The sequence below is a fragment of the Gracilinanus agilis genome, chromosome 2, assembly GCF_016433145.1.
Source record: "Gracilinanus agilis isolate LMUSP501 chromosome 2, AgileGrace, whole genome shotgun sequence".
Taxonomy (NCBI): Eukaryota; Metazoa; Chordata; class Mammalia; order Didelphimorphia; family Didelphidae; genus Gracilinanus; species Gracilinanus agilis.
Genome location: NC_058131.1, coordinates 441,125,637 through 441,146,161, shown reverse-complemented (window position 1 = coordinate 441,146,161; position 20,525 = coordinate 441,125,637).

The window sequence follows — 20,525 nt, the reverse complement described above, 5'->3', positions numbered from 1 at the left end:
CCTTGACTGACAAATGGACTGTTACTGTTGGCTCTTGTTGTGCCTAGGCTAATGGTGAGCTTAGCCACCAGCCTCTCATTATTTATTCTCCCTCCATTATGAATCTGACTGTGATTTTCTATTTCTCAAGTAGTTTAATAATTATAATAAATTTAGAAAAGGGATAGGTTTGAGGGGGAGAGGATACCCTACTGGGTTTCTTGTTTTCTTCAGCTGAGCCAAGATGGCTCAGCTCCAACTGATCTATCGTCTTCTAAGCTAATTAAAGTCTCTATCCTACCTTAACACGTGGCAAGTGTACTTCTTGGGAAGGTCAAGGGGATGAAAGGATCTTCAGGGTGATCCCCTGAAGTTAAGGGATGAGCCCCTTCTCAGCCGCTGTTGTTGTTAGTTGTTCCTCCAATGGAAGCTCTCCACAACAGGAACCATCTTTCTCCTCTGAGTAAGGAAGAATTGGCCACAAGGCTTTTCCACTGGTTGGGATCTAGAGCTCTGGGTCTCTGCTCCACACTCCACAGAGTTCAGAGGGCAAAGACCCTTCAGTTTGCCATTTCTTCCACAATCCTCTTCTCTCACTCCAATTGTCACTCCCTCTCCCTTCACAATTCAACCATTGTCTGCTCCATCTCAGTGTACAGAAATGCATAAGCTTGATTCACAGTTTTCCTTTTCAGAAAAGTCAGATCTAAACAACTAGAAAAATATTAATTGCTCATGGGTAGGTCAAGCCAATATAATAAAATGACAATTCTACCTAAATTAATTTACTTATTCAGTTCCATACCAATCAAACTACTAAACATTATTTTAAAAACTAGAAAAATAATTACAAAATTAATCTGGAAGAACAAAAAGGTCAAGAGTATTGCGGGAATTAATGAAAAAAAATGTGAAGGAAGGTGACCTAGCAATACCAGATCTCAAACTGTACTAGAAAGTAATAATTATCAAAACAATCTGGTACTGGGTAAGAAATAGAATGGTGGATCTGTGGAATGGATAAGGGTAAATGACTGTAGCAACTTAGTGTTTGATAAACCCAAATATCCCAGTTTGGGGGATAAGAACTCACTATTTGAAGAAAACTGCTTACAAAACTGGAAAACAATATAGCAAATATTAGCTATATACCAATATGTCATACCCTATACCAAAATAAGATAAAAATGGAAATATGATTTAGGCATAAAGGGCGATGCCATAAGTAAATTAGAGGAACAAAGAATAGTTTAACTGTCGGATCTAAGGAGAAGGGAAGAATTTATGACCAAACAAGAGATTGAGAATGTTAAAATTTTGATTATTTGATAATAACATTTAAAGGGTTTTTTTTTAAACAAACAAAACCAATGTAACCAAAATCAGAAGGGAAACAACAAAATGGGGAAAATTTTATAACAAATTTCTCTTATAAAGGTCTAATTTCTCATATAGACAACTAAATCAAGTTTATAAAAATACAAGTCATTCCCCAATTGGCAAAAGATCAAAGAATATGAACAAGCAGTTATCAGATGAAGAAATTAAATATCATATCATATCAATGTCATATCAATAATTGTATAATCATATTAAAATGTTCTAAATCAATCTTGATTAGAGAACTGCAAATTAAAACAACTCTGAGATACTACCTCATACTTATCAGACTGGCCAATATGACAGTAAAGGAAAAAGTGCTAAAAGTTCAAGGAGATATGGCAAAATTGGGACACTAATGCATTGCTGGTGGAATTGTGAACTGATCAAACCATTCTGGAAGGCAATTTGGAACTCTGTCAAAAAAACTATGTATATCCTTTGATCCCGTAATAATATTACTAGCTTAAAGAGATCATTTTTAAAAAAGGAAAAGGACATACTTGTATAAAACTATTTGTAGAAGCTCTTTTTGTAGTGGCAATGAATTAGAAATTGAGGTAATGTCCAATACAATGATTTAGGACAATTCAGAAGGTCTTATGACAAAGAATGATATCCACCTCTAGAGAAAGAACTGTTGGAGTCAGAATGCAGATCAAATCATACTATTTTTCACATTAGTTTATTAATGTTTTTTTATTTTGGGATTTTGGTATTTTATGAGTATTCTTTTATAAAAATGATCAGTATGAAAGTAGATTTTGCACAATAATACATGTTTAACCCAGATAAAATTAGTTACCACTCTGAGAGGGTGGAGAGAAGGAAGGGAAAGAGACAATTTGAATCTTATAATTTTGTACAAATGTAAATCAAAAATTGTTATTAAATACTAATATTAAATTATTATAAATAAAATACTAATTACTAATAAAGATACTAGTATTAAAAATAAAATACCTTTTAAAATATTTCCCAATTACATTATAATCTCATTGGGAAATAGGAGTGTTACTGCAGCCTGATACCTTGAGAGCAATTGGAAAGATCTCCTGAATGAGGATTTGATGTTAACATGTCAGTAGGGAAAACTTCTCACTTATGCAGATAATGTTTGCTGATGGTTTTATGTATATAATTCTCATTATTCTAAGGAAAAATCTATTTATGCCTATGCTTCAAGTATTTTTAATAGTAATGAATGTTGTCTTTTATCAAAAGCTTAAATGTCTACCTCCAGAGAAAGAACTGAAAGATAGAAATAAGTAAGACAAAGTTTTATTAAAAAAAAACTTGTAATTTTTTGTCAAATGATACCTTCTCTAATGTGAGAGAGTGAGGGAGAGAATTAACTAGGTATTTTAAAGTAACAAACAAACAAACAAATAAATAAATTGAAATTTAAAAAATATGACAATAGGATGAGAAGAAGTAAATGTCCTTTTATTATTCCGATGTCTCCAAAGAGTATTGAAAAAGTTAAATTAAAAAAAAAAACAACAGAGAACATGAGGAGGAATGGATGTCATACTGAGTATTTGAAGAGCAGAAAGAGAAAGAAGGGTAAAAAGAGGAAGAAAGGAGGAAAGAGTAAAACTTGCTATATCTCATTATTGGCGTATGTGAGAAGAAAAGTATACAAAGATAAAAGAAGAGATGGGAAAAATGGTAATCAGATGGACTTCAGTTTAACCCAAAAATGATAAAAGAGAGTTGACTACACACAGAGAGACTCTTACTGTATACATTATTATAAAAACTCAATAGGGAAATGAGTAAAGATAGAGTAGGATGGTTGAGGGAGGTTAATGCTTGTGAGGAAATATTTACCAGGAAAACAAACTCTGTGATGCTGACGGGGAGATTAAAATGGGGAAAAGAAAGAAAAGAACTAGAATCAAGAAGTCATCCATCAGCTAGGGAATATCTGAACCTGTTATGATACATAAATGCAATAGAGTTTTAATGGGTTATAAAAAAAATATGATAACAGAGATGGTTTCGGAGAATCCTAAGTAGTATGAACTACTACTAGTTCAGGGAGGGGGGAGGAGGGGTAACTCTGTGAGGGTTTGAGGAGCACAGCTCTGAGTGGAAGGCCTATTAATGCATGCATCCCTTCTCCCTGATTAAAAAGTGTTTTTTCTGATTATTTTTAATAGTTCTGTGTTTTTTCCAGTTTAACACCTGTTATACAATCCTTTCCCTTTTCTTGGCACACCTGATTATTCAGAATTTGTTCTCAGCTGGTCATCAATTTGTTCATCTTAAGTGCTACCCTCTGGGAGCTTTTTCATTTTAACAGAGGACTCTTAAAGACCAAACATCCTTTAAGACCTAAAAGATGCAAATCTCCAGGGATAAGACTTTTGACCCGTAAATAATAGCAAAACTATACCAAGTAGGGCTTTAGTATATAGTGGGAAAGATATATTTGGGAAGGAGACTCTTCCTTTAGTGCTCGTAGGCTGACTCTATGTTTAGTATGCTGAACAAGGTAGGAGTGAGCACGTTAAACCAGCCTTATCCCTAACCCCTTTGAATTCACCTTTATATTTAGACAATATAGAATCACAGAATTTGAGCACTGGAAGGGGACTAGTTAATTCATATTTGAAGGAATCCTTTCTGTAACCTACCCACCAAATGATTCTCTAGTTTTGCTGGAAGATATCAAAAGAGGGGGACCAACCAATTTCCAGGCAGGACACTTCTAATCAATCATTAGGAAGTTTGTTTTCATCCCCCCACCCCCACCCCCTGCCATCAAGTCTGAAATTGCCTCTTTGTAAACTTCTACTTATTTCTCCTGGTTTTTCCCTCTAGGAACCAATAGAATAAGTATAATTCCTCATCCACATAGAACTTGAAAGCAGTCCACCCTCTTTGAGTCTTTTCTTCTCTAGGCTTAACAGGATTGGTTCCTTCCAACAATCTTCATATGTCATGGACTTAAATCCCTTCACCATCATGGTTTACATTCTGTTCACACAAAAGGTTAATATAGTATACTATACTAGTGTACTATATTTGTTGTCATAATGAGTGGAACAAACATAAGAGTCGAAGTGGAGAGGAATGATGTTATGAATGATCTTATCATTGAAGTTTCTGTAGCCACTCTCAGTCCTAATGTAATCTCACTGCTGTCTACTTGAGGCCTTTCTCCGTGCCCTTACTCCATTAAATCACATTTGTCTCATGACTTATTTCCTGACATTAATAAACTTTTTTTTTTTAACCCTTGTACTTCAGTGTATTGTCTCATAGGTGGAAGAGTGGTAAGGGTGGGCAATGGGGGTCAAGTGACTTGCCCAGGGTCACACAGCTGGGAAGTGGCTGAGGCCGGGTTTGAACCTAGGACCTCCTGTCTCTAGGCCTGACTCTCAATCCACTGAGCTACCCAGCTGCCCCCCATTAATAAACTTTTGCAAATTCTTATAAATATTCTTTGGGTCAGGAGAAAAGTAGACATTTAGAGAAATAAATACTTATGTTTCATCTTTTGGTGGGCCATAATTCATTTATATTTTCTGTTCTTCACTGGAATTGCTACCCTTCAAGAGAAAAAGAAAGCCATGAGCTAGGGAAACTAGGTGACTGTCACTTTACTTCCTGAAAATATTATAATTCTATACTTCGCTTTGGGCTAAAACTTATTTGCTCTTTTGAGAGCTCACCTCCAATCTCCAATTCTTTCTAGTCTTCTGTCAACTTGAAATCTGAAGACCCCAATTTTGCTCCTGTCCCCTGAGAACTCACCCAAAGGAAGTCCCAGACTTACCCATTTCAGACTGAACAATAAAGTACTTTAAACAACTTTGAACAATAAAGTACTACTACAGGATCCCAGCTTAGGTGGGGCTAGCAGATCTGATCAAATGTTATACTAAACATTTGAGTTAAGGGTACTCCCTTTTGTTCTAGCACAGTGATGGGCAACCTTTTGAGGGTGGTGATTCAAAATTCACCAAAAAACTGAGCATAACTGTCACTTTGAGAAAAAGGTCATAATTTCATGATATTTATAGTTTAAATAACATACTTCTCTGTATGTGGCCGCATACAGCCGTGTATCATTGAAAATGGCTACGAGTATCAGTGCTGACATGTGTGTCATAGGTTTGCCATCAGGGTCCTAGCAGTTTCTCCCATTGTATCAAAGTCCTCTCCCAGGTAGCCTATTCCTTGGCTGGACCTTTCCTTTTTGTATCCATTGTAAAGCATCAGCCTGTCCCTCATGATCCTCTCTTGGACTTCTAATTTCCTTGTAGCCATGGTAATGTCAATCAATTAGACTTCCCTGTCCTTAGTTCCCCAAATGATATATAAGTTCCCCAAATTCTATTGTTCTTTGGAGAATTTGTTGATTCCTCCCAGAGATACTATCTCCAGAAACCCAGGGTTTTGACTCTGTTTAGTTTTTTGGCACTTGATTCTGATAGCAGCTGATTATATTGGACCCATCTCTTTCCTGATTAAAGACTTGGTTTTTTTTCTGACTACTTTAGTAGTTCGGTGTTTTGTCAAGTTGACACTTCCATCTGTCCACATTTTCTATATATAAGTTGTATCAAATCATCCAAAGTTAGTGGAATCCATTATTTAAGATGGTTAATCAATTTTTTTGTTGAGGATTTGCTATACTTGCATAAATATTTAATTTCTGATCCATTAGCACCAATAACTTGAAAAATTGGCTTTTTATGCTTCAGTCTGAGAAAATTATCCCAAATCATAAAAATATACTGCACTGATTCACTCACCACATAAAATATGTGAGGGTGGAGAAAAGCCTGAAGTGGTAATGAATAAAGCCATACAAAAAAAAATGTAAGAGATTGGAAGTCTATGCAGAAAAATGTTTTCTAAACTCAGAAATAGTTTTAATCAGTTGATAAAATCTTTTTTCCCCAGTTTTTCTGGGTCTGAAGTCATGTATGCTAACAGCTACATAGAAATTTATTCCAAAGTACTCTCATATGGGAAAGAAATCAATGTAGATTGAATATGAGTGTTGCTGTTTTTGAAATAAACAGCTGATTGAAGAAAGAGACACTTGAGGCTATCTAACAATACAATTTGTTGTACTTAATTGCTTTTATTAGGGTCCCAATGGAGGAAGAAATTAGTCAGGCAATTCCTCTTGAACAATCAAAGTCATAGATTTCAGATAGGGTTAGTAGGCATAATTGTCATGCAAAATCTTCCACTAGAGTCCTTCTTTGATGTCTCTTCTCCAAAAGGAGGTAGCTTGAGTCTTCAAAAGGAAAACCAGCAGCAGTTTACCACACTGGAAAGAATTCAAGCAGGGGCGTAATGATGAGTATATGTGCTGTCCAAGAACTCATTTTACAGAATTCAGTGAGTTTCATCACTAGGTTGACTATATAGTGAGGAATTTTTTGGCATTAGCAGCTTCCACTGACACAGTGGAAGAAGCAACTAGAGTCAAAAGACTTGGGTTCAAATTCTACATTTGTTGCTTATCAGTGTGTGAAACTAGCAAGCCATTTAACTCTCTAGGGGCTTAATTTTTTCATTTTTAAATGAAGGGATTGGACTAGAATGTTTCTAAGGTCTTCTACTCTAGATATATGATCCTGTGACTAAGTCATAGAAGGATATATTTGTTTTAGGTAATGATAGTAGCTGTAACAATAAAATTATAGTCACTTGAAGTATCAATAAGTAAAGTATAATGCAAGGTGAATACTAGATTGAAATGATCTACAAAATATCTCAGAAAGAGGCTTGATAAATAGAATGCTGTATTTTTCAGGGAAATTGAAGGACAAAAAGTTCAAGTTCTTTGAATTTTTCTTAGTTTAATAAAAGTAGAGCTGGAAGGGATCTCAGAGGTCATGTTATTATTATTACAAATAAAATTATTATTATGGCCTCCATTTATTTTTTAAGGTTTGCAAACCTCTTTAAATATTTGTTAACTCATTTGATTACAATACATTTATGAAGTAGGTGCTATTATTACCCCCATTTTATGGATCAGAAAATTGATTTGTCCAAGGTTACACAGAGTAACTCTCTGAGGCAAGATTTCAGTCCAGATCTTCCTAACTACAAATCTAACATTATCAACTGTAAAACCCGACTCAGCCTTACCTCCCTCATTTTACACATAAGGAAATTGAAACTCACAGAGGTTAAGTGAATTGTCAAAGGTTATATATGTAGTAAGTATCAAAGCTGGGATTTCAACCCAGATCCTATGCATCTTAGAGTCAAGTGCTTTTATTTACTGCCTTCCCATAATGTCATTGATTTGGGGGATAATTGTCAATATGCAGATTTGAGATCTGATCCAGTAAACATTTGACTTATTCACATTAGTAATGTGGTAAATCATATAATGAGACTTTAGTGCTCAACTTGTAGTAAATATGGCTATGTCAAGAACAGATGAACCAAAGAAAACCCACATAAGTCCTTTACTTTTCTTTCCATTCTCACTGTTGGAATTTTGACATGAAGGTTATATGGTATCTAAGAGCAAATTCAAGTTCAATTATAAATACTTCCTTTTGTTCTTTCTTTCTTTTTCTTGGACTCTAACTTTGGTCAGATTAAACGATGGGTCCTGGTGCCCTAAAAGGGACAAATACCTTTGGAAGGCCAGCCATTTTATCCTCAAGACTTGTCTCCCTAAACAAGTTTATTTGAGATTGGGTCTACCTTTAATTCTCTCAAATAATGACATAGTCAAAGTTAGCACTCTGTTAGACTCCTGTTATTAGTCTTGAGGAAGGGAGGAAAGGAAAAAGGGAAAAAGGAAGGGAGGACAAGCAGGAGAGAAGGGAGGAAGAAAAGAAGGAAGGAAAGAAGGAAAGAAGGAAGAAAGGAAAGAAGGAAGGAAGGAAAGAAGGAAGAAAAGAAAGAAGGAAGGGAGGAAGGGAGGAAAAGAAGAAGTGAGGAAGGGAAAGAGAGAGGAAAGAAGCAAGGAAGCAATCATACATTAAGTGCTTGCTATGTGCCAGGCACTATGTTAAGCACTGAGGTTACAAATATATAGAAGTAAAAAGAAAAACTGTTCCTGCCCTTAAGGAACTTATATCCTAATAGGTGAAGATAATAAAAGGGAAATGAAAAGGAATTGTGTGAGGGTTGAAATTACCTAGCACAAGGACATGATTTTGAAATCCAGAAATCCAGAAAGTCAGGAACAGGGCAAGGAGATGAATGAAGTCCTTTCACAAAATGGATGGTCCAGGAGAAATTTATTAATGGGAGGGAAGGGGTGGCATTTTGAAGGGTTCTTCATAGTGAGCAAGCCTCAGGGGTGGTCATGTTATAGAGCAAGGATGGTGAACCTATGGCATGGGTGCCAAAAATAGCACTCAGAGTGCTCTCTGAGGATGTGCAACTGCCCCTCCCTCTGCAGTTTATTACTAGAAAGGCAGAGGAACTGGGGGGGATGGGTGTGGCATTGGGTCTGGGGGTAGTGGGTGGGGATGGGGACTGGTACTCCATTGATAAAAGGTGGATGAGACAGAAGTAAAGTCATGATTTTGGAATCTAGAAGGTATTTGGTGGCTTGTTCTCCTCACCCTTCTAAATTCAGAAGATCATAGCTATCTCCAATATTCCTTTACATAAAAGTAGTGAAAAAAATAGACATAACATGCAAAAGCAGGTCCATGCCTTTGTGGACTCCATTACAGTGGCCTATGTGGAGTAATATCCAACTGGGCTCAGGAATTACCAGAGGAAGGAATAGTGAAGTCTTTTAGCAATAGTAAAGTCATGCTGAAGCATAGCCAAGAAGAAAATGGAAATAGTTTTGTCTAATTCCAACTTAGCAAACAATCAAAGTTTTTTCTTTGTAAGATAATGAGAGATAGGAAGAAGATCTAAGGTGCTCTGAATTGGATAGTAGGTCCTTCCATTACATATAAGATCCCTTCAACTAAAGGTTCCTTTTATTATAGTCCCTTTTCATTACACACATTTCTAAAAGCAGGGCACCTATCCATCCTCTTCCACAAGGGCTAGCAGCATGTGAATAGCACATTCTTTGCATGGTCTGAGGATGGGGGTCCATTGGGCAGACCTCATTACACCAGAAATCCATGAATTAATCACAGCCATATACACACATTTAAAGTCTCTGAATGTCTTCCCTAAATTTCCATGAAAAATTTCCATTCTGGGAATCTGAGCATTTCTGAATGAGAGACTGCATTCATTTCATACTTTTTTTACTTCAGTCAATTGAGAAAGAAAATGTTTCAAGTTAAATATTCAAATGGGATCTAAAAGATTGATATGGATATTTAGGAAGACCTTTCCTCTCAAGATTTCATTTGTATAATCCCCATTTTTTCAGGAAGTCTTAACAAACTTGGCATCCTCTGTTGGAAGCTTTGGGTCCTCCAAATAAATATGTCTGTGTTCTAATATGCAGGAAGCATGGCATTAAGGAATAGAGCTTTGATATTTATTGGCCAAATTATTTAAGCCCCTTTAGTCTTTGTTTCTTCATCTGTAAAATAGTAAAAATGTTACCTATCGAATCTACTTGTCAGGGTTATTGTGAAGCTGAAATGAGATTATGAATGTAAGGGACCTTACAAATCTTAGAATGCTATATGAGGCCATTTTAAAACTATTTTTAACCATTTAACAAATTTCAACTATTTAAAGGTCTTAGAAAATAACTGAGGGGAAGTCAGAACTTAAGTTATCGTCCAATGCCCTATTATCCCTAAAAAGTCAAAGGAGTCAAAAGTCATAAGAGTCAAAAACTTCCTGGTGTCTGCCTCAGAAAAACAAATCATTTATATGGTTGGTAATTATTTCTAAAGGAAAGAAATCTGTGTGATAGTATAAAGGTACTCAAGATGAAAAGAAACTAGACCATATGCAACAAATTTACATTAGTCATGATTTGAAACCAGTTTTACATTTCATAAGCAGATTCTCAGCTTAGAGGCATAATTTCCTAGAGTTGTAGATAACTTCAAACCTACCCCTAGCTCAATGCCAGACTGCACCTAAGAATCCCTGAGAGAGGTTTGCCTCTTTTCATATCTCTCTAGGGACAGATTGCAATGTTGGCCTACAAACTACCAGCCTAAAGAAACCAAGTTCTTCCTAAAACTGAATATAAATTTGTTCTGGTATAAGATAGCAACTAGCTGTCTTGTTTTTAGCACAAGATGCCTTCTTTCTATGGGTATCAAAAATCAATTGACCAATTTATTAATCTATGGGTAAGGCACTGTGCTAAAAATTTTTTATGTCTTAAGGGCATGTGCCTTAAGGGAAGCATCTTAAAGGCTGTATAGTGGGAGAGAACTAGCAAAATGCTAAGAAGATGCAAAAGTTGCTGGCTGTCTCTTTAATATATTCTTTAATATGTCCCAGAACACATATTGCTGTCACATTTACATCTTCATCAGTAATGTACAAACCCTGATCCAAAAAAATTAATGAACATCTAATCTAATCCAATCCAACAGCCATTTATAAAGTGCCTATTCCATGGAAGGCACATGATATCCACTGTATATACATGTATAGCCACTGGATATACAAAAGAATGAAAACTTATCCCTCCCAAAAGAAACTCAAATTCTACTGGAATCAGTAATGAATGAACAGTTGAGTATATCATAACTATTTGATATGTAAGGAAATCAAGAAGGGCTTCCTATAGGAAGATAGAAATATGAATTGAGTCTTGAAACAAGCTGGTGAGTTTAAGAGATTCAAGTGAGGAAGGAGTAAACTCCAGGAGTGGGGTACAGTCTATACAAAGGCACGGAGGCAAAAAATAGAAGTGCTGAGTCAACGTCATGGTCAGTAAGCCAGTTTAGCTAGAACTTTAGAGTGTGTAAAGGAGAGCAATTTGCAATAAACCTAGAAAGGTAGGGTAGAGCCATTTAGTGAAGGGTTTTAAATGACAAGCTAATAAGATTGTATTTTATTTTTCACATCATAGGGAATCATGGAAGATACATGGTCAGATCCTCTTTTTATAAGATTTGGCAGTTGTGTGGAGGGTAGTTTGGAGGGCAAAGTCTGGAAACTGGGATATCAATGAAGATACTTTTTTCAAAATGCTTTATTCTTTACCATCTTTACAACAGCAAGCTGATATGGACCAAAAACTAGAGAAGTGATGATGACTTGTACTCTGTTGATCTTAACAGAACCCCACTAAAAATGAACTAATTGAGTTATAAAGTCCCAAATAAAAGTGAAGAAGGTAAATGGGTATCTAGGAAGAGAAAGAGGAAAGGGGAGATAAAACTTGGGACTCTCTTTGATCTTAGATGACAGCATCAGAGAGCATAGGGCCACCTTACCTAGATATCTGATTTGTTCTATGCATGAAGAGTTTTACAGAGGCTTTGGAGGTAGGGCACCATATTGAATAAATAGACTATGGGACTAAAGGAAGAAAAACCTACTTTCAAATCCTTCCTCATACACTTTGCTAGCTCTGTTACCCTGAGCAAATTACTCACCCTCCCTCAGTTTTAGCTTCTTTCTTCATTTGCAAAATTAGAAAAATAATAGGCCCTACATCCAAGTGACTGTAAGGTCCAAATGAGATAATAATGTATGTGAAACATTTTGTAAGCTTTAACATCCTCCATAAATGTCAATTATTATTTTTACAGCAGAGGGTGCTCACATATTAGTAGTATCAAGCATCAAATTCTGGCATCAGAATCAAAATCAGGCATCAAAGATGTTAGTATCAGGCATTAAATTCTGGAGTAAAGTCCTGCTTGTTCTTTACAGCCTTTGAATCTCTGACCCAATACTTGAATTTTATGAGAAATAAAGTAATATATGATTTTCACAATGTGAGGAGGGAAAAGGAGAAGAATTTCAAACTCAATTGCTAGTACAATTCACTCCATTAAAAGCTTATTTATCATCAACTTGAGGAGGGGTTAACCAAGCTAGGGATGCAAATTCCTGATGGCTTGCTTAAGTAAATGGAAGGATTGAATAGTGTTTCCTTTTTGGTGGCTGTGTTTCTGGTGGTGAAGATATTGAACCAACTGGATTTTGCATCTATTCTTTTTCTCTTCATTCAAAGAGTAAGGACTTTAAGGGAAGAGAGATGCTTGAATTTCTTTATTCTTTACCATCTCTACAACAGCAAGCTGATGTGGACCAAAAACTAGAATACTTTTATTTTGGTGATCATCACAGTGCCTAGAAGGAACTCATTACCTCATAGAATCTTTGTCTTTTCATCAAGGTTCTATGCAAATGACCCCTCAACCACCCACTAGTTATTAGAGCTTTCTCTTCTCTTAAATTATATTGTATTTATTTATATATGTAAATAATGTGTCAACCTAGTAGGTTGTAAGCAGGAGCTGCTGGTAAACATTTAACAACCTATTCCCCAAGAAAAAAATGTATGGAAGATATACTTTTTTTAAAAACATTTATTAATATTTATTTTTTTGAAAAGTTAACATGGTTACATAATTCATGCTCTTACTTTCCCCTTCACACACCCTTCCCCCCACTTCCTCGCCCCCCCCCCCACGGCAGATGTGCATTTCCACTGGTTTTAACATGTATCATTGATCAAGACCTATTTCCAAATTGTTGATAGTGGCATTTGTGTGGTAGTTGTGAGTCTACATCCCCAATCATGTCCGCCTCAACCCATGTGTTCAAGCAGTTGTTGTTCTTCTCTTGTTTCGACTCCTGTAGTTCTTCCTCTGAATGTGGGTAGTGTTCTTTACCATAAGTCCCTCAGAACTGTCCTGGGTCATTGCATTGCTGCTTAGTACAGTAGTTTCTTGAGAATAGGGACTGGTTTTCCACTTGTTTCTGTATTCTCAGTATGTGGATTTGTAGGAGGTTGTTTAGTTCTTTTTCAGTCATGTTACAATAAGATATTTGTTAATTAAGAGTTAATTAGGAAATAGGTTTGATTGCAATAGATAAATATAGAAATTTGAGAAAGCTAGATTTCTTTAAGCCAAAATAGAATTTTCAAAGAGGATGATGGGAAATAAAAGAATTTCTCAGAGGTTCTTGGAAAGGACAGTTAGACCCATGAACTCACTCTTGTTCTGTCCTGACTCAAGGAAGGTGGTCCAAGGGTTTTCTCAGAGAGTCGGAAAGTTGGTGAATTTTCTACTTGAGAAATATCCAAGTAAGAAGGAAGGACATTATGGTGAAATACCACTACTTTGCCAGGGGTGGCAGAAGAGAGCAAAGCTGTGAAGATTCTGGCTAATTGTTTTTTTTAACCACCTAAACAGAAGGAAAGAAATCCAATCTTTCTCATCATGATAAATTATATTTTTTTTTGTTTAGTTTTAGGGTAGAAAGATGGAATTGGATCAATAGACAGATAGGAAGATAAGTTAACCTAGATTTTTATCAAGGAGAAGCAGGTTCTTGTGAACCAGAAAATTGGGGGTTGGTTATAGTTAGAAAATTTAGATTTGGAGTAAATATTATTCTTACTTGTTTCCCTTTTTACTAAATTTTAATAGTTACAACAAAAAGTTTTTTTATATAAAACTGGCCTGAGCTGGAATTTTTTAGACTGCATGGGAAGCCATCTTTCCAATAGTCAAACCAACAGCCTGTCCACACAGGATATAATTATTGGTAATACTATACAATGCCAAAACTGCATAAAGGTTAGAAAACCCTTATAGCAATGTCCAAATCTTCTTTACTCCTTTTGGGGTTTTCTAGGCAAAGATTCTGAAGTGGTTTGCCATTTCTTTCTCCAGCTCATTTTACAGTTGAGGAAACTGAAGCAAATAGGGTTAAGCAATTTGCTCAGGGTCATATAGCTTACTAGTATCTGAGATTAGATTTGTAAACAAGAAGAGGGATATTATAGATTACAGATCTGGTACTTTTTCCATGCTACCTGGACTTGAGGTAAGGAAGGGAATGCTATTAACTGAGAAGAGAAATTCTGAGTATATGGTGAGGACAAAATAAGCCAGGAATTTTATTTTAAAATAATTTTAGAATTATATCATTATTCCTATGTTATGTAAGGGGTAAAAGGGGGTTTTGGTTGGGTAAATATTAAAAGGTTTGGTTGCCAGGGAATTGAATAATTGTCAATCCCCAGTTAAAGAATAACCTCAAGTCAAAATTACTTTTATGGAAGTTTATTTACAAATAAGAAGAAGAAGCTAAAATAAGAAAATCAGAGAGAGGATAGGATAGGATAGGATAAGTAATCTAACACACTAAGTAATTTGCTCTGGCCTCCTTGTTCAACCCAGGCAGATCTAATTAATCCTCAGTTGGAGGAGGCTCAGCCTTGAGCCCAGGCCAGAGGACCAGAAGGGCCAGAGGGCAGGAGATAAATGAAGCAGAAGCTTAAGTCACAGAGACTCTTTTGAAAGAACAGTTCCTTTAGAGAAGTCCAGGAAGAGTTAGCCTTTACATTCACCATGTGTAATTCCAAAGGAGAGATTAATAGCAGTCTCACTTGCTCCTCCAGGTTCTAGTCACCCATCACCAGAAGCAAGCAGCCAAGAGCCAAAAAAGGGCAAGCCCTGGAAGTTCTTTCAATTTATTCAGGGCATTTCTTTCATCGCTTCTTGTGCCTTCCTCTTAGTTTATGTGTCCAATCACAATAGACTTTTCTTAGGATTGCCTAGGGGGCAGTCAATCAATTATGATTGTCACCCATTCTTGCCACGTGGGTCACAGACCTCCCCACTTGAAAATTAAATGGAGTTGTTTATACTTCTGGTGATTAGACTTAAGAATGGGCAGGGTAGATTTCATCTCATTATCACAATCATGAATAGGAATTCTCAAACTTATTTTTGTCTTGAGCCCCTTTGGTATTCTGGCGCAGCTTATGTATTCCTTAGAGTGGTGTTTTAAAATGTATAAACTAACACACATGGTAATAGAGAAGAAACCAATTATTCAGTTATTCTATTTTTTTAAGTTCATAGACCCCAGGTTAGAACCTTAGTATTTGGTAATTTTTTAAAAAATAATATTTGGAAAAAAATTTTCCCCAATAACATGAAAAAACAATTTTTAGCATTTTTTCTTTTATTTTTAATTTTATTTTTATTGTCATGCAAAACACACTTCTGAATTGGTCATTGTTGTAAAAGCAAACTCATATGTAACCAAAACCCCAAAATAAAACCATAAATACATTGGTGTGAAAGATGACTGCAACAGTTCTTTCCCTGAAGTGGATTCCCCATTCAAAAAATGCATTCCCCATTCAAAAGTCTTTTAGGATTGTGGCAGATTATGGAATTGCTGAGAGTAGCCAAATTTTCACAGATTATTGTACAATTTTGCTGTTACTATGTATAATTTTCTCCAAGTTCTATTTATTTTGCTCTACCTTGGTTCCTATAGATCTTTCAGCTTTTTCTGAAATCATCTTACTTATCATTTCTTGTAGCACAATAGTATTCCATCACCAACATGTACCACATCCTACTCCAGATATAGAACATCAGCTTTCTGGAATTCACAGTTCCCCACCACAAGAGACTTCTCCTAATTCCTCAGTTATGCATTTTCTGTTTACACTCCCAAATCAGGAGAGATATTTTTTCTCTAGAGTAGAATATAAGATCCTGGAATGTAGGGGCTATTTGTTTTTTGCCTCTGTATTGTTTGTTGAATTAAATTGAATATATTCATTTAAAACCTGTATGGGATAGAGGAGACACAGTCTCTTCACAGACTCTAGCTGTGTGCATTAGTCTGAAGAAGGAAAAACTCTCCAATAATCAGAGCTATCCAAAAGTCTAACAGAGTGCCTAGGGAAGTATTAGATTCCTTCTCACATCTTATGTGCTGACTAGTTAATTACTTGCCAAGGATCTAATCAAGGAAATCCCTATACAGGTAGGGATTAGATTGGGTAATCTATGAAGTCTTCAAACTTTCAGGTTCTTTGAGAAGCAGGACATACATGGAAAATTGGTTAGACTTTTCTTTTTCTGAGTACTAAGGGAGTATGGGTAATGGAGAGAAGTTGTAGCAAGGTAGATTTACATAAGATGTGAAGAAAATCTTTACAAGGAGAGAGATCTTGAGGAGAAATTAACTCTCTGGAGAGAGAATAGGTTCCTCTTCACTATAGGTCCTCTAGCTACAGCTAGATGAATACTAAAGATATTACAAAAAATTAGTAACTAGTAACCTTCTGCTATTTCTTCAAGCTCTAAGATTATGTGACACTGCCTGGGAATAAATTAGATTCTTTGACAGTAGCAGAAAAGTTAAAGCTTAATTTAATATCCTGGTATGATGCTAATATATGATTTTTCTTTCTATTTAGAGGTCTTTGCTATCATACTTTTACTCAGAAGTTTCCTAAGTGTTTTCAGACTCTCTTTAATTTGAAAGAATGAAGAGGAAAAAGATAAAATTGAATTTAATTGAATGAGCCTTTCATAGGAACACAGGATTTCAGAGCTGGGAAGGACTTCAGAGATCATCTATCTAATCCAACATGAACATGAACAGGAATTTCCTGCTGAGAAACAACATGGTATAGTCACTGTACTATAGTGGAAAGAGTGCTACGTTTGAAGTCAGAAGATAACTTCAAACCCTACCTTTGTCACTACCTTAGGCAAATTATTCCTGGGCCAAAATTTCCTCCTCTGTAAGAAGGTTAGGCTACCTGGCTTTTGAAATATTTTGCACCCCTAAATTTAAGATTCTCTGGTCCTTATAACATTTTGATCAATCATTCTTATGCTTGATGAGTAAACATAAACTAAATACAAAAAAACACAAAATAACTTTAAGAGGGAAAAAGTGTTAACAACTAGACACATCAGGAAAACCTTTATCTGAAAGGAAGTATCTGAGCTTTGTCTTAAAATAATCTACAGATGTTAAGAGGTGGAGGTAAGGAAGAAGTGTTTTTTAGATATTGAGGCCCACTTGTGAAAAGCATGGACCCAGGAAGAGTGTAAAGGGAAAAACAACTTTTGGTTTGACTGGAACCAAAAGAGCATGAAAAGAAATAATGTGAAATAATATTGGAAAACCATTTTTCTTTAAATGTCAAACTAAGAAGATTTTACTTTAGCCCAGAGATGATTAAGAGTTATTGAAGGTTTTGTTTTGTTTTTAAATAAAAAGTGTCTCCATCTTGGTTTTAAATAAAGAGGCTACTCATAGGCTTGATCAGAATGGCAAGAAAGCTTCAGTGTCTTCATTTGTGACCTAAGATAGTTTTATCCACCCACCCCATCTTTCAACCTTTGATCCTGGGGACTCAGCAAAGTAATGCTAAACTTAATACAGACACTCAATCTAGCTAGGTCACTATACCTCAGAACTCACTAGCTTAAGAGATCTGCTATCCTTGGACTCCTCACCACAATGATTGACTTGAAAATTTTTAGAGGAGAAATGAATTGGTCAGCGCTATATTTAAGGAATATTGAATTGGCAGCTCTTTAGAGAAGTCAATAGTTAATAATATGCTATAATCTATTATACATATCTTACATCTCTTCAGAGCTCATAGTTTTGATTCCTTAGAAATTATGGTATTGCATGATTTCTAGCAACAAAACATCACTATTAGAATTCTGGTGTTGAAATAGGTTTTTGTTTCAAAGAAAAGGTCAAAGTCATTCAAAGCACTGCACGATTTCTCAAATGCCATATATCCAGACTACTCTCTTCTTTTGTTCACCTAAGGGTATAGCTCACTGTCACTACACTATTTGTCTAGATGCACAATAGACTAACCATGAATCATAGCCTGGGAGTCTGAACAAAAGGAATTTTTTTTTGTTCACTTGGTTTTTCCTGTGTAAACAAAGTTAATTCAAGTTCTTGCCATGAATCTTGTTTAGGAGGTTCTGCAGTGTTCTTGGGCTTGATGTAATCAGCACAAAGTCATCTACAAATAGAAGCGTCTGGAGGACCTCACCTTATAAGGAAGTCCATTTAGTCTCTTTGCTGGACATCCTCCATGACAGCAGAGAAAACCTTTGGCTTTTTGCCTTGCCGAATAGTAATAATCAGAGAAATCTTTTCCTTATATTGAGTTCAAAATCTCTGCACTTCTCCCATTGTTTTTACTCTTTACACTCTGTTAGGCACAGGATAAAATACAAATAATAATTAAGAAAAAGAAATATAGTAGTGGCTTTCAAGGAGTTTACAATAAAGTACAAACAATGATGGATGCTTCCAATGTGTGATAGATAGATAGATGTGATAGGTTCATGGAAGAAGTTTAACAGAAGGAAAACATTTATTACCAATTGAGGCGTCATGCAAATCTGAACTGGTGAAAACTTCAAAAAAGTGTTAAAGAGGGAGGAAGTTCAAGACAGACTATTCAAATACATCAAGGTAAGAGAATGCAGAACAAGTTAGTTCTTAAGTGCTAGTACATCTCAACACTAGCCGAAACAAATCCTTTTGACCTAACAGAAGGAGAATCTGAACTCATATCAGGATTTAATGTTGAATACGCTGCAGGACCCTTCGCCATATTTTTCCTAGCAGAATACGCTAATATCATTGCCATAAATGCAATAACTACTATCCTATTTTTAGGATCCCCTATAAATTACAACTTCCCCTATATTATCACAACATTATTTATAATCAAAATAATGAGTAGAACAGGAAGAATGTTTTGGCAAAACTGAGAAGGATGGAATGGAGAATTAGGAGACGACCATCATAGTAAAGAATATTGAATCAATAAAGTAGTAATAGAATTATAAGGGAATGAAGAAATCTAAAAGCCCATTTCACAGCTTTGCAGTGACCTACTATAGAATCAGGTTTCTAAATAAAGATCTTGATGTCTGGTTATAGTAAAGCCAACAAGATGAAATTCAACAAGGAAAAAAATAAAGTTTCTCTCCTCTCAAATTACATTTATTTATCTGAGTAAATATTGTGTCAGCCTAGTAATCAGGAGTTGCTAAATGCACATACACTAATTACAAAAATAATACCATACAATAAGTGGATGATGGGGACCTGACTTAACAATAGTGTGCTGTGGAAAAATCCTAAGAGTTTAGTGATCTGATTTTTCATGAAATTTTTCATACCAAATTATTTTACTTGTCTCCTCAATCTTAACAGGTTCATCCTGCCTCTGAAACACAATGAACAGAATACTGGGCCTGGAGTCAGACCTCAGTTATTTACTAGCTATTTAGTCTCTCAGCTGATGTCTTCTTCAGTTTCCTCACCTATAAAATAGATACCAACAATGACACCTTTCTTCCAGAGTTGTTATAGGAATTGAACGAAACTATGTTGGTATAAAGATAGGATTGACTCTTCCCTTGCCCACTTTAAAATTTAATCAGCCAAAAGTGAAGCTACCTTTACTTAACACTAGGGAGGTTCACAAACCACTTACTAAAGTGAGTAACAACTCCAGAAGCAACTGACAGCCCTCTAGGTAGTGCTAAACAAATTAAAAGATTGTAATTGGTCCCCATAAAGTGGAGGAAGGGGCAGGAAGTGATGTTAAAAAGGACTATAAAATAGAGCCTGAACTTCCTGTCAAGAGGTCATCAGCCTGAATCTTGGGCTTGAAGGAGGGTCTTTGGCCTGATTCTTCAACTTGGAGGAGCTTGGGCTTGGAACTTTGACATGGACTGGGATGCTGGCTCTTGAACTGCTTCTGGTAAGACTGTTCCTGGATATTCCCCTTTTGTACCTTCAGCTTGGGTGAGTGAGAAACTGACTCCTTTCCTGGCTTCTGGAGAGATTAGTTCCAGAGAGGCCTTCCCCTCTTGGAGGAGGCCATATGGGTGGAACTCCTATTAATTCACCATTGGGTCCTCCAGCTGAAGGTCTTCTGCTTGGAGGTTGACGAGCCATGCTGGCTGGGGGTTGACGAGCCATGCTGACTGAGCCAGGCATCAGAGCAATAGTTAGCTTGATAAGCTAAACATTTTCTCTACCTTCTTCTTACATTTCTCTACTTTCACTCTTTCCATCTTTTGTAAATAAAAGTTGCTAAAAGTCATTCTGACTTGAGCTATAATAATTTTAAAATAGTGACCACATTCTCTTATATTTAGTCCAACCATAAATTTAATTCCTTACATTGGTAAAACACAATAGATGCTTAAATAAATGCTTATTCATTTTCCCTTCTTAAAAGGTAGCATAATCTAGGGCTCTGTTTTAAGTCG